Source organism: Canis lupus, chromosome 18 (genome assembly GCF_048164855.1).
Source record: "Canis lupus baileyi chromosome 18, mCanLup2.hap1, whole genome shotgun sequence".
Lineage (NCBI taxonomy): Eukaryota > Metazoa > Chordata > Mammalia > Carnivora > Canidae > Canis > Canis lupus.
Window position 1 is genome coordinate 3525929 of NC_132855.1, and position 14011 is coordinate 3539939.

At 34.5% G+C, this 14011-nt stretch overlaps 2 long non-coding RNA genes across 3 annotated transcripts in view; one reads left to right on the plus strand and one right to left on the minus strand.

The window, feature by feature from the left end:
* LOC140608583 (uncharacterized) overlaps positions 1-14011 on the plus strand; it is a 1020376-nt gene that overhangs the window by 443865 nt on the left and 562500 nt on the right. The gene's annotated exons all lie outside the window — the stretch shown is intronic.
* On the minus strand, positions 1569-9507 carry LOC140609420 (uncharacterized). The gene is made up of 4 exons (XR_012011252.1): positions 9345-9507; positions 8016-8127; positions 7305-7374; positions 1569-3439 (listed from the first exon to the last, which is right to left on the minus strand). It is a non-coding gene; the product is annotated as an uncharacterized lncRNA (long non-coding RNA).

The following is a 14011-nucleotide window of genomic DNA, read 5'->3' on the forward strand; positions in this document are numbered from 1 at the left end:
AGAAGGTAAATGGTACCAAAACAACCAAATAAAAATGAATAAAAACAACAGCAACAACAACAACAACAACAACAAAAAAAACAAAAAAACAAAAAAACAAAAAAAAACAACTCTGGAAAATCAGGAATGAAGAAAGTATAAAAGAATTGGTAAAACTGGATGAATATATCTTCTTGGGTTCTTCAAAACACATTGAATGGTTGAAGGCAAAAATTATGAAAGTATACAATGTGGTTTTCAATATATGTATCTGTAACATAGAAGATTAAAGGACTTCTATGGTGGTAAGTATATGTAATACTAAAGAGTAAAGGGCCTTTACGGTGGTAAAATTTCTCCACACAAATTAAGGTAGTAAAATATTAATTCAAAATAGACCATGTGTAGTTAAATGTGAATTTTGTTATTAGAGAAAAAACTAAAAATTACAAAGAGATAAAGTAACAAGTTACAGTTAAATTAAACTAATATAATAAAGCAAAAAAAAAAAAGAAATAAAAAAAGGAATGGAAAACAAAGGGAACAAATGAAAACAAGAACCCTAATTCAAGCATATCTATAATTATAACAAATTTAAGTGGTCTAAAAAAGAAACCAATTAAAAAACAGAGATTATAAGAACAGATTAGAAATACAACTTATGTGCTGTCTATAAGAAACTTACTAGATGTAAAGCCATATGGGCATGATAAAAGAATAAAAGAATGAAAAAAGATACATCTTAACACAAATCAAAAGAAAAGAGATGCAGTGCTTACAATCAACAATATTGAATATGCACTTAAAATTGTATTAAGAGGATAGATCTCATATTAAGTGTTCTTACCACACACATGCACACAAAGAGACATAAGGACACTTTTGGAGGTGATGAATACATCTATTACCTTGTTTCTGGTAGTGGGTTCAAGGGTGTTTGTGTATAAACAAACTCATGTTATATATATAAAATATGTACAGTTTTCAAAATATCAATTATATACTGATAAACTTGCTTCTTAAAAAGTATTAGTGGTCATTATATAAATACTGAAAATTGCAAAATAAATCACTTAAAATAATCATAACATAAAAGAATGCTTAGGTATAAATCTAATAAAATGTGTACAAGATGTGTATGCTGAAAACTATAAAACATTGATGAAAGAATTTTTTAAATGATGTAAATAAGTTGAGGTGCATACCATGTTTATGAATTGGAAGACTTAAAAATAGGAATCATACACTATATATGAATTGATTCATACATTTCTTATAATATAAACCAAATTTGAACTTTTTTCACATAGATAATTTGATTATAAAATCTATTGAGTTAAAAAAAAAATTCATTAGAAGACCAAATAGGGGGCAGTCCAGGTGGCTCAGTGGTTTAGCGCCGCCTTCAGCCCAGGGCATGATCCTGGAGACCCGGGATTGAGTCTCACATCAGGCTCCCTGCATGGAGCCTGCTTCTCCTTCTGCCTGTGTCTGTTCCTCTCTCTCTCTCTCTCTCTCTCTGTCTCATGAATAAATAAATAAAATCTTAAAAAAAAAAAAGACCAAATAGGACACAGATCTGAAAAAAAAAAATTCAAGGACAAGGATAATTAAGTCAGAAAAGCAAAGGAATTAAAGTAGCTAATGAGGGATCCCTGGGTGACTCAGCAGGTTAGCCCCTGCTTTTGGCCCTAGGGCATGATTCTGGATTCCTGGGATCGAGTCCCACATGGGGATCCCTGCATGGAGCCTGCTTCTCCCTCTGCCTGTGTCTCTGCCTCTCTCTCTCTCTCTCTCTCTGTGTCTTTCATCAATAAATAAATAAAAATCTTTAAAATAAAAATAAAGTAGCTAATGTATTTCACTAAAGAAAAATTCATTTAAAGGAGTCCTGTTACCCAGTATTACAACATACTTTAAAGCTACAGTAATCAATTCACTGTAGAACTGGTGACAAGACACACATACAGATTTAAAAAAACAAAACAAACAAACAAAAAAAACAAAAACAAACAAACAAACAAAAAACAGAATATAGAATCCAGAAATAGGCACATATAAATATGGTCATTTCATGTCTGACCAACACACAAAAGAAATTCAATAGATAAAGGTAAGTCTTTTCAACAAATAATGTTGGGCCAGTTATACATCATTTGCAACAGATGTCTCTCAAACTAATAAACTTATACTTTATAATAGAATGAACTCAAAATGAATCATATATCAAAATCTACCACAAAAAACTGTAAAACTTTTAGAGAAAATCATTAAAAAAACTTCATGATTTGGATTAGGTGAGGAGTTCTTAGATATAACATAAATGTAAAAAGAATATTGATAAAGAAAATTTCATAAAACTCAAAACTTTTGCTCTGTGAAATATCCTGCTTAGAGGAAACAAGTATCAGACTGGAAGAACATATTTACAAAGATTCATATCCAGTATACATAACAAGTGCTCAAAGTACAATAAGAAAGTAAACAACCAATTAAAAACTGTGAAAAGGCCATGAACAGAAATTTCACCAATATAAAAATGGTAAATAAGCTGATAACAATGTTTAATATGATTAGCTACTAGTATCATGAAAATTAAAACCATAATGAGATACTATCATACATCTATCAGAGTGGTGTATAAACTGACATAAAATACTGATAGTATCAAGTGCTGGTGAAAATACAAAGCAAACTGGATCCCATATATTGTGTGGGGATGAAAAATGTTGGAAAACATTTTTCTCTAGAAAACTCTTCACACTCTAGAAAACTCAAACACTCTAGAAAACAAATTGTCCTTTTTATCTCATTCAGTTAGACATATTCATACTACATAACCCAGCATTAGCTATTTACTCTAGAAAAATGAAAACCCATTGTATTAGTCTGCTATAACAGTCAGAACAGAATACAAGATTAAGGGGCTTAAACAACAGCAATTTATTTTATCACAGTTTGGGAGGCTGGAAGTCCAAGATCAAGGTACCAGCTGGGTTAGTTTCTGGTGAGATCTCTCTTCTTGCTTTGCGTACAATCCCCTTCTTGCTCTATCCTCAAATGGCCTCTCTGTATATGCATGGGGATAGAGTTCTGATGTCTCTTCCTCTTCTCATGGAAACATTAGTCCAATTGGATTAGGTCACTACCCTTATAACCTCATTTAACTTTTACTGCCTGAAAGACCTGTCTCTAAATATAGCCATGTTGGGGGCTAAGGTTTCAACATTAACTTGGGGTATACTCAATTCAGTCCATAACATTCTACCCTCTGACTCCCAAAATTCATGTCCTTCTTGCATTCAAAATACATTACTACATACCAACAAGTCCAAAAGACATAACCCATTCTAGCATCATTTCCGAGTCCAAAACATCATTTCAATATCACCTAAGTCAGGTAAGGATGAGACTTATGTCATGATTCATCCTGAGGCAAAAATCTTTTCCAGTCATGAATCTGTTAAAAGAACATAGTTATGTACTTACAAAATGCAACGGTGGGACAGGCGTAGTATAGACTTTCCCATTCCAAAGGGAAAAATTGGCAAGAAGAAAGATTATTGAGCATCAAGGAAGTCTAAAACATAGCAAGGCAAATTCCATTAGGTTTTAAGACTTAATAATAATCCTCTTTAGCTCAGTACCTTGTCATCTGGTCCAACTGGGGTGTCAGCAATTACTCCCATGGCCCTAGGTGGTGGCCTGTCCCCTTGGATCTGCAAGGTGACCTTTCCTCTGAGACACTGCATGGAGGCATCTTAGTCTGCTAAAACTGAGGAAGTAACTTCTTTTGGATGTACTGCATTGAATTTTATAATTTTTACCGTCAGCATGAGAAATCTTTTTTTTTCTTAAGATTTATTTATTTATTCATGAGAGACACGAGAGAAGGCAGAGACACAGGCAGTGGGAGAAGCAGGCTCCCTGCAGGGAGCCTGATGCGGGACTTGATCCTGGCTGCCCAACCGCTGAGCCACCCAGGGATCCCAGCCATCCAGGCATCCCCAGAAATCTTAATGGAAGATCATACATGTTTAAGAAAATACCTTAAATATTTGTCTGAGTTGAGTGACCAAAATGAAAAAGTGAGGGATGTAAGGATCTTGTCAGTGTAGAAGAAAGTTAAGCTGTTCTGACTAAAGGCTAAAAAAAAATTTAAAAAAAATTAGGGGATGTTGGAGGAAAAGAAAAGAAGGAAAAAGAGGAGCTCCTGAGATGATAACAAAACTAAGTACTATTGGGAATAAAGCTAACGTTAAAAATATGCTAAAATCTGAAAGAATTTTAACAGTAATTCCTGTTAATAGAAATTGCTACACTATACATTTCTTTGCATTTCTCCCATTTCCTCAGAAAAACATGCTAAAATCAAATGCCTTATGGGGAAAGTGTTTTGGTGAAGAAGGTAGTGAGTTTCACTTTAGACTCATCCTGGATTGAAAGAGAAGAAGTAGCTACAGGACTGAAAACAACCCTCTCCCTGGATAAACTTTTAGGAACTCAATCCTGGAACCAGAAGTGACCATGAAAAATAAATCAAGGTCAGTGGATGAGCTCAATGAAGGCAAAATAAAGAGTCAGTAAGGTTAAATATAAATCTACAGAAATGAATCAACCAAAAAAACAAAGAGAAAAACAATTGAATAAAAAACAAAATCTCAGAAACCAATGGGAGAATATAAAAAGACAAATAGACAATGAGTACAAAAATGAAAAGGAGGAAAGAAAGCAGGGAAAAAAAGATGTGAAGAAATAATATTTGAAAGTTTTCTAAGGTTAGTGAAATAAACGTTAGTGTATAGACTTGAGAGACTCAACATACACCAAAGAGAAGAACCTCAAAGAAAATAATACTTAGGCTTATCAACATCCAAGTTATGAAAATCAATGATAAGACAAAGCAATGAGATATAATGGTATTTTACATACAGCGTTGGTGGTTTTAAGATGTTCACAAAAATTTTTTAAGGATTTATTTATTTATTTATTTTAGAGAGACAATGTGTGGGAGAACAGAGGGAGAGAGAGAATCTGAAGATGACTCCCCACTAAGTGTGGAGGCCAATGCAGGGCTCATCCCACAACCCTGAAATCATGATCTGAGCCAAAATCAAGAGTTGGCTGCTTAACCAACTGAGCCACCCAGGCGCTCCAAATTTCACAAATTCTTTAATATTCCTTCCCTTAAGGAGTAGAAAGAATTAATTGTCTCTTCTTGAGTATGGACTGGACTCAGGGACTCCTAATGGATAGAATAAAGTAGAAGTGATAGTGTGACTTCAGAGATTAGGTCTAAAGAGACTGTGGTTTTCTGTTCTCTCTTCCTCTCCTTTTCTCTGCCTCTCTCAGATAATTTATTTTGGAAGAAGCCAGATGCCATGTCATAAAGTTATTCACTTGTGGAGAGGCCCATGTAGTGAGAAGCTGAGGCTTCCCTCTAAAAGCCAGCATGGAACTGCTGCTTCCTGCCAAGAGCCACATGTGTAAGCTTTAACACATGTTGTCCAGCCCTAGTCAAGCCTTCACATTATTGTATTTATAGATGATGCCTTGATTGAAACCTAATGAGAAAACTTAGCCACAACTACCCAGCTAAACTTCTCTAGAGTTCTGATCCTCAGAAATCTACTGAGATAATAAATGTTTGTTCCAGCTACTAAATTTTGTTATGATCTGTTGCATAGCAACAGATAACTACTACAGACATTGGTACATGGAAATGGAGTGCTGTCAAAAACTATTTATTTATTTATTTATTTATTTATTTATTTATTTATTTATTTAGTCAAAGACTTTAAAATGAGAGTAGTTTTGAGACTGGGAAGTAGGTGGTTGCTAGAGAACGCTCAGGCAAGTTTTTAGAAGAAAGAAACTAACAGGAATGCTGGAAATTTTCATTGAAAGTGTCAGAGATAATACAAAATGAAAAGAAACCTACAGAACCCTAAAATTCTTCTAGTAAGAAGCTGGTTTATAGTAGCCAAGATCTGGAAGCAATTTGTGTGTCAATAGATAGATTAAAGAGTTCCACTTGGAGTTCCGTGTTCATTTTTATAGTACTCATTTTCTACAAAAATCCTATCAAAGTCAGTTTAGCAAAAATCTGGTGAATTCTTCATGCCCAACCACCCCCAGGTAATATCTTCTCACTCTGGCCTACCTTTAGAAAGAATCTTGTCAGGACTATGCCAGCTCCTTGGCTTCACTTTCCCTTGTTGTATTTGGAGTTGAGCCCAATTTCTCCCCTCCTTCAAAACCTCCACAGCTATAGTCCCCTAAATAAAAATATTTCTAATAGTTTAAAAAGAAAAACACAAGCCCTCCAGGAATTCTCAAAAATGTAGGGAAGCGCTTTGGAATTCCACTGGACAAGAAATGGGAAAGGTGGTATTATCAGGCAATCTCATTTAGGTCCCAAATGGCAGGAAGGGAGACATCAGGTCAGTTATGGAAATAAACACATTTTATGTAACATGACAATTGCTATTTAAATTATGGCTCACTTGTGGCACATATGTGGTTCATTAGTTTCTATACTTTAAATCTTTTCTTGGTTCTACTTTACATCACCATTATAAATTTTCCTTCTGCTAATGTGCTACTCTTTATTATGACTACTTATCCCTTACTCTTTATTATAACTACTTTTAAACTGTGGTGACCCATCTGAAATTGTGTTTGCAACATGACTGGGAAGGAAAGAAACAAGAGAAATAGGGAAGAAGGGAGGAAAGGAGAAGAAAATAGTTATCAAAAAATGTTGACCTTATAGTCTCTTAGATTTCTCAGTTATTATTCTTTATCAGTTTGTCATCAACAGCTCATTGCCATCTCCATACCCCTTGCAACATGCATACTTAAAACTATTACAATAAGTGAATTCACACCCATCCATCAATAAAGATGACATAACTAGTTTTCATTGTAAGTAGAATGGATTTTACCGACCTCCCAAGAGTCTACAATCTTTCTTACAAACAAAAACACATACCGATGATAACTTTCTAGAATTTGGAATTCATTTTTTAGTTGGGAAACCAATAGTGCTGCTGACCAGAAGAGAAATAAAGTGATAGCCCTGTAATCAGTAGTACCACAATCTAATCAAGGAAGGTCATTATTCTTACATTGCTCAGAGAAATACAGTTTTGCTTGTTTGTCTTCTATCTTTTTTTAATCTCGTCAACCTATTGTTGTCCTGATGATTATTTACACTGTTTCAGGATTTTCCATCTCCAAATAACTAGTTGTCTAGTGAACCAAAATGTTTAGCCATCTCCGCCTTGGTCCTTCATTGCAGACCTCATCTCCACTGGACTTACCTTGTCTCCTTTCCCAATGACAATACATGTCTATTTTTCCACATTCCAAAAGTTCAATTCCATTCTTCTCCTTCAGAAAGAGAGAAGAGTAGAAGGAAAGAAATCTTCACAGAGGGCAAGCATTGGAATTACTGCAGCCTAAGTACCTCATTTCCTTCATAAAGGTAGAAATTATCTAGCACTCTCTGTGATTCAAGGATAAAAGAGGCTGAAATTCACATCTTTTGACCCTATCAGGACCTAAACCATCAGGCTTTGGCAGTCAGGGTTCAGCTAGTCATCACGAGTTGTCAAGGGAAATGTAGTAGCACTTTATAATCTGAAGGCACCTTGACTGCCATGACTTGAAATTCTCTTTATTCAGTAGAATTTACATCATCTTTAACAAAGATTCTCTGCCTTGATTTCTTTTCACTCAGTAATATAACATCTGCATTACTCTCCTCTGACATCCTAAGAAGGTCTCCATAAATATGCATTTTCCATTGAATTTATGATACACCCACACTGAGTGCATTCTTGACATCAAGTCACTTCCTTAGTCGTGCACTGACATTATAATGTTATTTACTACAAAGTCGCATTGACAGCATCTTGGGAACACTGTGACAGCATTTTAGTTGCCATGAAAATGAATACCGAAAGCACATTTGGACAAAAATCACTTGCAGGAAAAAAAAAAAATACCAAAGAGGACCTAGATATACTCACAGTTTTTTTAAAACAGTTTGGCCATCTGAACACTCATTAGAAGTTTGTTCTAGTTCGGTGGCAGATTAGAGACCAAACGCTGCTCCTTTTCAAAATACTGAAAGAATTTTGTCTGAAACAGAGAAGCAGAATTGAATCTAGAACTTGGTGATAGTTTTTTAAATGCAAGATATTTTATTATCCACCTGTTGGATTTTTTTATCAAATGACTTCATCAGTACAATGTCAATCTACATTAAAACGGACATCTTACAACTATATATTTAAAAATATATTTTAGTATAAGTAGTATAGAGTATCTTTAACCCAATCATTCATTTTAGATAAAGTTTTTATTCATCAGATAATATTAGTATATCTATTATGTATATTCTTAGTAAGACAACTAAACATTTTATCAAGACAGATAGAATATAATAAATGTATCTTACTAATATTTGCAGGAAAGGGAAAAGAAAAAATAAAACAATACCTAACTTTTATAGTTCTCACTCAGTGGCAAATACTGCTAACCAAACTTTTTTTTTTTTGTATCTAAGCTAATTTAGTCCTGACAAGAACCCTATAGGGTATATATAACTATAATTTTCTCCCAATAAGAAATAGCTTCCAAGAGGTGAGACATTTTTTTGAGTGCACAGAATTACAAAGTAATGGAGTTAGAATTTGAACATGTCTGACTCAGTGACCATGCTACAATGGTTCTTGAAAGAAGAGAAATGGAAAAAATGCAGCCAAAAGTCTGCATATGGTGGGGCATGCCTAAATATATCTACTGATGTGTCTAGTTCATGAAGACAATGTTTTAATTTGCCATTTCTGCAGGGAGGCTGGTGGAAGCCAAGTGTTTTTGACAGACAGCAGTGACTGGTAAACTCAGGGTGAGACATCCAGTAGGAGCATGTCTGATAAAAACTGTTGAGGGTCATCCCCTCAGGAGTACGAATGGGCTTCTCTAGTACCATATATGATAACCTACTAGGCTGCTGCTACTAGTACTCTAGTTGTTAATGACAATTCTATTTTATAAATTATTTATTTAGGTTTAGGGTTCAGCATAGTGGAGTATCTAATCACAGCTTAGGTATTAGCTATCACGTATTCAGAAATATTAAACTCATTTTTATACTGCATTATTACTTTAGCTGAAGCTATATAAGGCTTAGTTAAAATTTAACTTCATATTTTAACTCCCTTAAACACACTTTTTGCTAAATGTTATTGACTTGCATTAATCATGTTACCAAAGTGGCAGACAAAAATTATAACAACCTTTAAATATAGTGCTTCAAAACGTATCATTTGAGCAAGGGAGCATGTAACACCTACCAAAAGCCTCATGAGTGGTCTGAGAGCCAGAAAAAATGTAGACATCTGGACAGAGATACCCCTGGATAAATACTGGAGACAGCAGCAGCTGGACTTCCTAGTCAGGTAATTTGTGCAAATCCATTTAATGCTCAATACAATTTAAATGTAGTTTATTTTAGTCACATATTTTTTATAGTTAGCCAAAATACTTGTCAGGATCTACTGTCCAAAATGAAATCTTATCAAATAGCCTTCGTATTCAGTTCAGAACGCCAATGATGTTTTTTGTAAAATGTTATTCTGTCTCTGCCTACTGCAAGCAGCCCTAACAGGAACTAGTGCAAATCCAAAGTGACTCCTGCCCTGGGGAGAGAAAACAACCACACGCATACTAGTTTGGCTGCAGCCCCAGCAGCAGAACCTTATAATTGGCAGCAAGAAAGAGTGCCATTTGCAGCCCCAGCAGATGAAGTTGCAGCCCCAGCAGATGAAGTAGGGGTAGACATCTGCTCTATCAGCCCTGTCCACCAAATAAAGCCTCTCAGGGAGCAAGGCAGGGAGAATACCCAGCAGAACAGAGCTACTTCAGCCAAAACAGAGAGACTAGAGGCTATCACCTAGTTTCTCTGCAAGCTCCATCCACCAACAAAAGCCTCTCAGGGAACACATCAGGGAGGGTACCATGCAGTTTAGTGCCACTGCAGCCCTGGTAAACAAGCTGACGGCTGGCATCTAATCTGACAGCTGACTCTGCCCAACTACAAGCCCATGGCAGTCTCAAACTGGCCCCTTAATGGCTCAGAAACCAAAGCCAGCCCACAAAATGCAAAGTGTGCCATTACAGCTGACTGGACTAAATGCAAATGAAGCTCAGCCAAAACAGTAGAGCACAAACAACCCACACAGAAGATAGCCCTAAAGCAACTAGCTTTGGTGAACACAGAACATTGCACTATAGGGCACCTGGGGCCTTTTCTTCATATGCACACTACTTTCAAGATCAGGAGATACAACTGACCTTCCTAATACGTAAAAACAAACTCAGAGAGTTAGACAAAATGAGAAAACAAAGGAATATGTCCCAAATGAAAGAATAAGACAAAATCACAGCAAAAAAAAAGCTAAATGAAATGAAGGTAAACAATACACCTAAATAAAGAATTCCAAATAAAGGTGATAAAGATCCTGGACTTGAGAAAAGAATGGAAGATCTCAGTAAGACCTTCAACAAAGAGACAGAAAATACTTGAAAACAATCAATCAGTATGAAGCATTAAATAACTAAAATTAAAAATACAATAGAGGGAATAAATAGTAGCCTAGAGAAAGCAGTAAAATGAATCAGTGAGCTGGAAGACCGAGGAATGGAAAGCAACTAAGTGGAACAGAAAAAAGAAAAAAGAATTAAAAATGAAAATACATTAAAGGCAATCAGTGACATCATCAAGCATAGTAACATTTACATTATAGGGATCCCAGAAGAAGAGAGAGAGAGAAAAGGAAACAGAAAATTTAATTAAGTAATTTCTAAAAACTTCCTTAAATCTGGAGAAGGAAACAAACATCCAGATCCAAGAAAACAGACTAGCCCCCAACAAAATTAACCCCAGGAGGTCTACATCATGATACATAATAATTAAAATGTCAAAAAGTATTGATAAAGAAAAAATTTTAAATGTATTAAGTGAAAAGAGGGAAAAATATGCAACCAAGAATATTCTATTCTACCCAGTAAGGTTATTATTCAGAATAAAAAGAGAAATAGTTTCCCAGGCAAACAAAAGTTAAAAGAATTCATCAATGCTAAACCTTACCCTAAACCACTAAGCCCTACAAAAATGTTAAAAGGAATTTTTTGAGCAGAAAGGAAAGGCCATAATCAACAGTAAGAAAATTAGGAAAGAAAATATTTTCACAGTTAAATGCAAACATGATAAAATTAATAGACTAATCACTTATAAAACCAGTACAGAGGGTAAAGCACAAAAGCAGTAATTTTTTTTTTAATTTTTCCCTCTCTTCTCCTATGATCCTTGTTCTGTGTCTTAGGATGAAAGCAGACAGGGAGACAAACCATAAGAGACTCTTAGCTATTGGAAACAACTGAGGATTAATAGAGGGGGGAGATAGAAGGGGTTATCTGATAACTGGGTGATGGGCATTAAAGAGAGCATGTGATGTAATGAGCACTGGGTGTTATATGCAACTGATGAAGCACTGAACTCTACCTCTGAAATTAATAATGCTGTATAATGTTAACTCATTGAATTAAAATAAATTTTTAAAAAGGAAAAAAAAAACAGTAAAACCAATTTGATCTATAAAAATCAGTCAAAGGATTCACAAAATAAAATGATGTAAAGGATGACATTATATATGTAATATTAGGGTGGAGGCAAAAATTTATTGCTTTTAGAATGAACTCAAACTTCAGCAACCATCAACTTAATATACACTCCTATATGCATAAGATGTTATATATGAACCTAATGGTAACCACAAACCAAAAGCCTGCAATAGATACACAAAAAATAGATAAAGGAATGGAAGCCTATCTCAAAAGAAAGCCATTAAACCATGAGGAAGGAGAACAAGAGAAGAAAGCAACAAAGAAGAACTACAAAAACAGCCATAAAACAAGTAATGAAATGACAATAAATACATATCTATTAATAATTACTTGGAATGTAAATGGAGTAAATGCTCCAATCAAAAGACACAGGGTAACTGAAACCCAAGACTATGTAACAACAAAGAAGGACACTACATAATGATAAACAGAACAATCCAAAAAGATGATATTACAGCTATAAATATGTACCCAATGTGAGAGTACCTAAATACATAAAACAACTATTAACAGACATAAAGGAAGAAACCATCAATAATACATTAATAGTAGGGGATTTTAACACCTCACATCAATGGATACCTCATCCAGACAGAAAATCAACAAGGAAACAGTGGCACATTGGGCCGTATGGACCTAACAGATATATTCAGAGCATTCCAACCAAAAAGAGTGAAATACACATTATTTCCAACTGCACATGGGCCATTCTCCAGAATAGATTACATTAGGCTTCAAAACAAGTCTCAAAAAATTATATAAGACTGAAATCATAACATGTGTCTTTTCTGTATCAGGAGATACAACTGACCTTCAGTTGATTTTTATACCATAATGGTATAAAACTAGAAATCAATGACAAGAAAAAATCTGGAAAGAACATGAACACAGGGAGGCTAAATAACATGCTACAAACAAACAAATACGTGAACAAAGAAATCAAAGAGTAAATAAAAAAATACATAGAGACAAATGAAAATGAAAACACAACGGTTCAAAATCTTTGGGATGTAGCAAAAGCAGTTCTAATAAGGAAGACTATAGCAGTACAGGCCTACCTTAAGTAGCAAGAAAAATCTCAAATGAACAACTTAACCTTACACCTAAAAAAGCTAGAAAAAGAGCAAACAAAACCCAAAGCCAGTAGAAGGAAGGCAATAATAAAAATTAGAGCAGAAATAGATGAAGTAGAAAACAGCAATAATAAAATACAAAAAAACTAGTCATTGTGTAGAGAGAGCCACTAAGTAACATTGGAACGTTTTCTATATATCATCTCAAGTTTTCAAGTCAACAATTAAATAGGTTTCTTTCTGACTTCCTTATTTGGCCCTATGATGTGAATCAACTCATTCAACCATTCAAACCATGGAATTAACTTAGTGATGGCTTTTTTTTAAACATTTATTTATTTATTTATTTGTTTGTTTGTTTGTTTGTTTATGTGTGTGTGAGAGACAGTCAAAGAGAGAGCACAAGCAAGCAAGTGGGGGGAAGGAGAAGCAGAACTCTGGGATCAAAACCTGGGATCACTACCCGACCCGAAGGCAGACACTTAATTAACTGAACCACCCAGGCACCCCTAGAGATGTTTTAAAACAGGTTATTATGAGAATATTTCCATATACATAGAATCATATTATCAGTTCTGATGTAAAAATGCCCCCAAGCATTAAATACTACTCCTAAACAAAAATTCATTCAACTGAACTCTTTTTTACAATTAGATACTTAGAGAGTTCAATAAAGTATGTTTCCCAAGGACTTTTAAATGGATGATTTGCCTGGTTATGTTCAAATAATTCCTACACATAGGAGCTGGATGATATTCAACATAATCAAATATGCTACTAGTTTGTTGCCTTCAGTTTAGAAAAATACTTTCCTTAAATAATTAGCTTGAAGGTTAGTGAGTGCTACCTGAATCCCTAAATCTATTGCTATTGCTAGAAATTATTCCTAGTGATTTTGCTTTTCACTTAATATATAAGTGAAATATTTATAACACTTGTTTTGTTTTGATAAGAGATCCATGTCTCAAACAGGTTATTAACTATACTGGAAGACTTGACCAACATATAACGAATACACATAGACCCAGACAGACACACATTTGTAGCAATTCATTATTCTCTCAAAACAAGCTGCTTCATTCATTTTTTTTTAAAGTTAAAGTAATATGTCCCATAGGTGGTTATCAGAGAGTCGAATAACACAAATATTTAAATGAAGAGTGATAAATTCCTGTCCAGATGTTACTCTTTTCAACCCAATCCAATTCCATTACTTCTCCCTTTAGAGTCAACTTTTTTCATCTTTTGTTTTTTAGTTCATC